Source organism: Oncorhynchus tshawytscha, unplaced genomic scaffold (assembly GCF_018296145.1).
Source record: "Oncorhynchus tshawytscha isolate Ot180627B unplaced genomic scaffold, Otsh_v2.0 Un_contig_684_pilon_pilon, whole genome shotgun sequence".
In the NCBI taxonomy this organism is placed as follows: Eukaryota; Metazoa; Chordata; class Actinopteri; order Salmoniformes; family Salmonidae; genus Oncorhynchus; species Oncorhynchus tshawytscha.
In genome coordinates, this window is record NW_024609003.1 from 62,501 (window position 1) to 70,000 (window position 7,500).

At 51.2% G+C, this 7,500-nt stretch overlaps 1 pseudogene; it reads right to left on the bottom strand.

Annotated features, from left to right (window-relative positions):
* The window catches only part of LOC112241591, a 27,928-nt pseudogene that overhangs the window by 5,699 nt on the left and 14,729 nt on the right, over positions 1-7,500 (bottom strand).

Sequence of the window (7,500 nt, forward strand, 5' to 3'; positions counted from 1 at the left end):
GCTCTGTCATATCATCACATGGTCTCTCCTATCACTGCTATGAGGATGGACCTCTCCTCTACTCTCTATAGACCAAGTCACTGGTCATATCATCACATGGTCTCTCCTATCACTGCTATGAGGATGGACCTCTCCTCTACTCTCTATAGACCAAGTCACTGGTCATATCCTCACATGGTCTCTCCTATCACTGCTATGAGGATGGACCTCTCCTCTTCTCTCTACACCAAGTCACTGGTCATATCATCACATGGTCTCTCCTATCACTGCTATGAGGATGGACTCTCCTCTCCTCTCTATAGACACTCAGCTCTGTCATATCATCACATGGTCTCTCCTATCACTGCTATGAGGATGGACCTCTCCTCTTCTCTCTACACCAAGTCACTCAGCTCTGTCATATCATCACATGGTCTCTCCTATCACTGCTATGAGGATGGACCTCTCCTCTCTCTCTCTACACCAAGTCACTGGTCATATCCTCACATGGTCTCTCCTATCACTGCTATGAGGATGGACCTCTCCTCTACTCTCTATAGACCAAGTCACTGGTCATATCCTCACATGGTCTCTCCTATCACTGCTATGAGGATGGACCTCTCCTCTTCTCTCTATAGACCAAGTCACTGGTCATATCCTCACATGGTCTCCCCTATCACTGCTATGAGGATGGACCTCTCCTCTTCTCTCTACACCAAGTCACTCAGCTCTGTCATATCATCACATGGTCTCTTCTATCACTGCTATGAGGATGGACCTCTCCTCTCTATAGACACTCAGCTCTGTCATATCCTCACATAGGGCAGGGCGATATGGCCAAAATATAATATCACGGTACTTGAAATAAATAAATTGATGGTATTTTATATTTTTTTTATAATAAAAGTTGTACATGTGCTTTATGAATTGTGGTTGGCCCTTGGGTGGCAACACTCTAAGTGATTTCAATGTGGTCTTTCTCCATTCTGATTGGGTTGAAGGTGAATTGAACAGTATAAAACCAAAACAAAAATCATTGCCACGTAGAGCTGCACGATATGGGCCAGGCACCTGGGCCTTATTTTCAACCAAATGTTACAATTTAGGGCAAAACACTTGTGTATCATGGGAATATAATGTCTATTCTAATTATTTTGGTTAGAATATAATAGTATATATTAATAATATAAATATATAAATAAATAATATATAAATATAAATAATATATTAATAATTTAATACAGTGTTGTTGGACATGATAACGAATGAAAATGCCAGGGAGAAGTTATTATTGCGACAGGGTAGGAACTAATGTGTTAATAGGTGTTTCCCAGGGGGACCTTATAATCGTTGGCTACATTGAATGTTTTCTCTTAGCTACTTCATGTAAGCTAACTGATTCTTGCTTTGCGTTGTACCTCTTTAAAATGTAGAAGACACTGTTGCACAAACAACAAGCTAATTAAGGTCTACACAATCACTGGTATCATCAGGCTGTACTAGCTAATTACACTTGTTCTGACTCAGTACAGTTATTAGCTAGTGATTAGCATTAGCGGCTAACAAGATTTAGCAACAACTTGCTAAGAAAAGGCAAACTAGCTGTTAGCAGATGTAAGAAACGCAAGCTAATAGTGTCATTATAGAAGACTAGTAGATTTCTATTTAAGAAGCAAAAGTGACAACTGCATCGTTGTCATCAACAGTGTTTGTTTGTATGTGTTGCGTTGACCATGCAGACTGAAGTGTCTCCTGGTTGAGGAACATCAAACGAGCTCTTTGAGTGACAGGGGGGCGTGGCTAGGTCTGTGTGGAAAGCGGCATAGAGAGACTGGAGAGAAGTAAACTATATTTTTTTTAAATGGACGTTACGTATCACATTTAACAAACCAAACATTCAAATGGCGGTATTGAAGGTAAAGTATAAACCCAAACCAGTCCGACCTATCACTGCTATGACGATGACACTCAACGACTCTTCTCTCTCCCCCACAGCGTCTACAGTCTCTCCTCCATTGTGGCTCTACAGTGTCTAGTCTCTCCCTCATTGTGGCTCTACAGCATCTACAGTCTCTCCTCCATTGTGGCTCTACGGTGTCTCCTCCATTGTGGCTCTACAGTGTCTAGTCTCTCCTCCATTGTGGCTCTACAGTGTCTAGTCTCTCCTCCATTGTGGCTCTACAGTGTCTAGTCTCTCCTCCATTGTGGCTCTACAGTGTCTACAGTCTCTCCTCCATTGTGGCTCTACAGTGTCTACAGTCTCTCCTCCATTGTGGCTCTACAGTGTCTACAGTCTCTCCTCCATTGTGGCTCTACAGTGTCTACAGTCTCACCTCCATTGTGGCTCTACAGTGTCTACAGTCTCACCTCCATTGTGGCTCTACAGTGTCTAGTCTCTCCTCCATTGTGGCTCTACAGTTTCTACAGTCTCTCCTCCATTGTGGCTCTACAGTGTCTACAGTCTCACCTCCATTGTGGCTCTACACTGTCTACAGTCTCACCTCCATTGTGGCTCTACAGTGTCTACAGTCTCTCCTCCATTGTGGCTCTACAGTGTCTAGTCTCTCCTCCATTGTGGCTCTACAGTGTCTAGTCTCTCCTCCATTGTGGCTCTACAGTGTCTACAGTCTCACCTCCATTGTGTCTACAGTCTCACCTCCATTGTGGCTCTACAGTGTCTACAGTCTCTCCTCCATTGTGGCTCTACAGTGTCTACAGTCTCTCCTCCATTGTGGCTCTACAGTGTCTACAGTCTCACCTCCATTGTGGCAGTGTCTAGTCTCTCCTCCATTGTGGCTCTACAGTGTCTAGTCTCTCCTCCATTGTGGCTCTACAGTGTCTACAGTCTCACCTCCATTGTGGCTCTACAGTGTCTACAGTCTCACCTCCATTGTGGCTCTACAGTGTCTACAGTCTCTCCTCCATTGTGGCTCTACAGTGTCTACAGTCTCTCCTCCATTGTGGCTCTACAGTGTCTAGTCTCTCCTCCATTGTGGCTCTACAGTGTCTACAGTCTCTCCTCCATTGTGGCTCTACAGTGTCTACAGTCTCACCTCCATTGTGGCTCTACAGTGTCTACCTCCAGTCTCTCCTCCATTGTGGCTCTACAGTGTCTACAGTGTCTCTCCTCCATTGTGGCTCTACAGTGTCTAGTCTCTCCTCCATTGTGGCTCTACAGTGTCTAGTCTCTCCTCCATTGTGACTCTACAGTGTCTACAGTCTCACCTCCATTGTGGCTCTACACTGTCTACAGTCTCTCCTCCATTGTGGCTCTACAGTGTCTACAGTCTCTCCTCCATTGTGGCTCTACAGTGTCTACAGTCTCTCCTCCATTGTGGCTCTACAGTGTCTACAGTCTCTCCTCCATTGTGGCTCTACAGTGTCTACAGTCTCACCTCCATTGTGGCTCTACAGTGTCTCTCTCCTCCAGTCTACAGTCTCACCTCCATTGTGGCTCTACAGTGTCTACAGTCTCACCTCCATTGCGGCTCTACAGTGTCTCCTCCATTGTGGCTCTACAGTCTCACCTCCATTGTGGCTCTACAGTGTCTACAGTCTCTCCTCCATTGTGGCTCTACAGTGTCTACAGTCTCTCCTCCATTGTGGCTCTACAGTGTCTACAGTCTCTCCTCCATTGTGGCTCTACAGTGTCTACAGTCTCACCTCCATTGTGGCTCTACAGTGTCTACAGTCTCTCCTCCATTGTGGCTCTACAGTGTCTACAGTCTCACCTCCATTGTGGCTCTACAGTGTCTACAGTCTCTCCTCCATTGTGGCTCTACAGTGTCTACAGTCTCACCTCCATTGTGGCTCTACAGTGTCTACAGTCTCTCCTCCATTGTGGCTCTACAGTCTACAGTCTCACCTCCATTGTGGCTCTACAGTGCTCTACAGTCTCACCTCCATTGTGGCTCTACAGTGTCTACAGTCTCTCTCCTCCATTGTGGCTCTACAGTGTCTACAGTCTCTCCTCCATTGTGGCTCTACAGTGTCTACAGTCTCACCTCCATTGTGGCTCTACAGTGTCTACAGTCTCTCCTCCATTGTGGCTCTACAGTGTCTACAGTCTCACCTCCATTGTGGCTCTACAGTGTCTCAGTCTCACCTCCCTCCATTCCATTGTGGCTCTACAGTGTCTACAGTCTCACCTCCATTGCGGCTCTACAGTGTCTCCTCCATTGTGGCTCTACAGTGTCTACAGTCTCACCTCCATTGCGGCTCTACAGTGTCTCCTCCATTGTGGCTCTACAGTGTCTACAGTCTCTCCTCCATTGTGGCTCTACAGTGTCTACAGTCTCACCTCCATTGTGGCTCTACAGTGTCTACAGTCTCACCTCCATTGTGGCTCTAGGGTCTACAGTCTCACCTCCATTGCGGCTAATGCAGTTTCCCTCCACCAGAGCCGTGCTGATGGAGCGCCGGGCGGAGAGACGTTCGTCCTCGCTGTCAAGGTCACCTTCCCACGCCAGCAGCTCTCCTTCCTCATGGAAGTTCTCCTGTCCTCCTCCTCTTCCTCCTCCCTCCTGCCCCCCTTCCCTGGTCCCGCCCCGTCAGGGTCCTTCCCGGCAGAACACGGCCAGCCCGTACATGCGGTTATGGGTAATGTAGTTTCCCAACAGCTGAGGGAGGCTGGAGGACATCAACCACACACCACAGCCCTTGTTGTCTAGGAGAAGGGAGAGGACAAGAGAACAGGAAGTGACGTCAGCAACCAGGAAGTGTTTGTTTATTACTCACTGTAGATGTGGTTTCCCTCTATGAGTCCACAGCCTCTCTCCCCCACCACCACCCCGTCAGAATAGCCATGACAGAGAGGAGGAGGACAGGAAGTGACGTCAGCAAACAGGAAGTGTATTACTCACTGTAGATGTGGTTTCCCTCTATGAGTCCACGGCCTCTCTCCCCCACCACCACCCCATCAGAGTAGCCATGACAGATGTAGTTGTTCCTCAGGACCGGGTCGCCCCCCCGCCTGATGTCTGCACCCCCACTGGTTCTCCCTGATCACATTCTCTGGACGGGGGGAGATAGCATTAAAAGTACCTTCATTTACATAATATCACTAATAATAAATTTCATTCATTAAGTACTTTTAACATTTCAGTCAAGATGCTGTGCAGGTTGCTGTGTGTGTGTGTGTGTGTGTGTGTGTGTGTGTGTGTGTGTGTGTGTGTGTGTGTGTGTGTCTGTGTGTACAGTGTGTGTGTGTGTGTGTGTCTACCGACTATCACCCCTCTGCCGTTCTCATTCACAGCAATCCCTGCTGCCTGACCCTGGAAGATATGGTTACCACTGGAGGAAGGAGAGAGGGAGGAGAGAGGGAAGGAGAGAGGGAAGGAGAGAGGGAAGGAGAGGGAGAGGAAGGAGAGAGGGAGAGGAGAGAGGAAGTGAGTCAGAGGGAGGAAGGTTTGAGGGAAGATGTGGAGGGGAGGAGAGACAGAGAGAGGGGAGGAGAGAGCAAACAGGAAGGAGTAGAGGGAGAGAGAGAGTAGGAAGGAGTGAGGGGAGGCCCCCGGAGAGACTGGGGAGGAGGGGGGGAGAGCATTAAAGAAGTACTTTTAGAGAGAGAGGGAGGTGTGTGGAGTGGAGGGAGGGAGGGAGTGGGAGGGAGGGAGGGAGGGAGAGGAAGGAGAGAGGGAGGGAGAGGGAGGAGAGAGGGAAGGAGAGGGAGGGAGAGAGGAGAGGGAGAGAGAGAGGGAGGAGGGAGGGAAGGAGAGAGAGAGGGAGGTTGGAGGGAGGAGGAGGGAGAGAGAGGGAGGTTGAGGAGGGAGGGAAGGGGAGGGAGGAGAGAGGGAGGTTGGAGGGAGGAGAGAGAGAGAGGGAGGGAAGGAGGGAGGGAGGGAAGGGAGGGAGGGAGGGAGGGAGGGAGGGAGGGAGGAGGGAGGGAGGGAGGGAGGGAAGGAGAGAGAGAGGGAGAGGGAGGAGAGGAGAGGGAGGAGAGGGAGAGAGAGGAGGTTGGAGGGAAGGAGAGAAAGGGAGAAGGTTGGAGGGGAGAGGAAGGGAGAGAGGAGGGAGGAGGGAGGAGAGGGAGGGAAGGAGAGAGGGAAGGGAGAGAGAGGGAGGAGGGAAGGAGAGAGAGAGGGAAGGGGGAGGGAGAGAGGGAGGGAGAGGGAGGAGAGAGGGGAGGAGAGAGGGGAGGAGAGAGGGAAGGAGGGAGGGGAGGGAGGAGGAGGAGAGGGAAGGAGGAGGGAGGGAGAGGAGAGAGGGAAGGAGAGAGGGAAGGAGAGAGGGGAGAGAGAGAGGGAGAAGGAGAGGGAGGGAGGGAGGGAGGGAGGGAGGGGGAGGGAGGGAGGGAGGGAGGGAGGGAGGGAGGGAGGGAGGGAGGGAGGAGAGAGGGAAGGAGAGAGAGAGAGAGGGAGGGAAGGAGAGAGAGAGGGAGGTTGGAGGGAAGGAGAGAGAGAGGGAGGTTGGAGGGAGGGAGGGAGAGAGGGAGGTTGGAGGGAAGGAGAGAGAAAGGAGAAGGTTGGAGGGAGGGAGAGAAAGGGAGAAGGTTGGAGGGAGGGAGGGAGGGAGGAGGGAGGGAAGGAGAGAGAGAGGGAGGTTGGAGGGAAGGAGAGAGAGAGGGAGGTTGGAGGGAGGGAGAGAGGGAGGTTGGAGGGAAGGAGAGAGAAAGGGAGAAGGTTGGAGGGAGGGAGAGAAAGGGAGAAGGTTGGAGGGAGGGAGAGAGGGAGGGAGGTTGGAGGGAAGGAGAGAGAGAGGGAGAAGGTTGGAGGGAGGGAGAGAGAGAGAAAGGGAGAAGGTTGGAGGGAGGGAGGTTGAAGGGAAGGAGAGAGAGAGGGAGAAGGTTAGAGGGAGGGAGAGAGAGAGAAAGAAAGGGAGAAGGTTGGAGGGAGGGAGAGAGGAAAGGAGAGAGAGAGGGAGAAGGTTGGAGGGAGGGAGAGAGAAAGGAAGAAGATTGGAGGGAGGGAGAGAGGGAGGTTGGAGGGAAGGAGAGAGAGAGGGAGAAGGTTGGAGGGAGGGAGAGAGAAAGGGAGAAGGTTGGAGGGAGGGAGGTTGGAGGGAAGGAGAGAGAGAGGGAGGAGGTTGGAGGGAGGGAGAGAGAAAGAAAGGGAGAAGGTTGGAGGGAGGGAGAGAGGAAAGGAGAGAGAGAGGGAGAAGGTTGGAGGGAGGGAGAGAGAAAGGAAGAAGGTTGGAGGGAGGGAGAGAGGGAGGTTGGAGGGAAGGAGAGAGAGAGGGAGAAGGTTGGAGGGAGGGAGAGAGAAAGGGAGAAGGTTGGAGGGAGGGAGGTTGGAGGGAAGGAGAGAGAGAGGGAGAAGGTTGGAGGGAGGGAGAGAGAAAGAAAGGGAGAAGGTTGGAGGGAGGGAGAGAGGAAAGGAGAGAGAGAGGGAGAAGGTTGGAGGGAGGGAGAGAGAAAGGGAGAAGGTTGGAGGGAGGGAGAGAGGGAGGTTGGAGGGAAGGAGAGAGAGAGGGAGAAGGTTGGAGGGAGGGAGAGAAAAAGGGAGAAGGTTGGAGGGAGGGAGAGAGAGAGGGAGGTTGGAGGGAAGGAGAGAGAGAGGGAGAAGGTTGGAGGGAGGGAGAGAG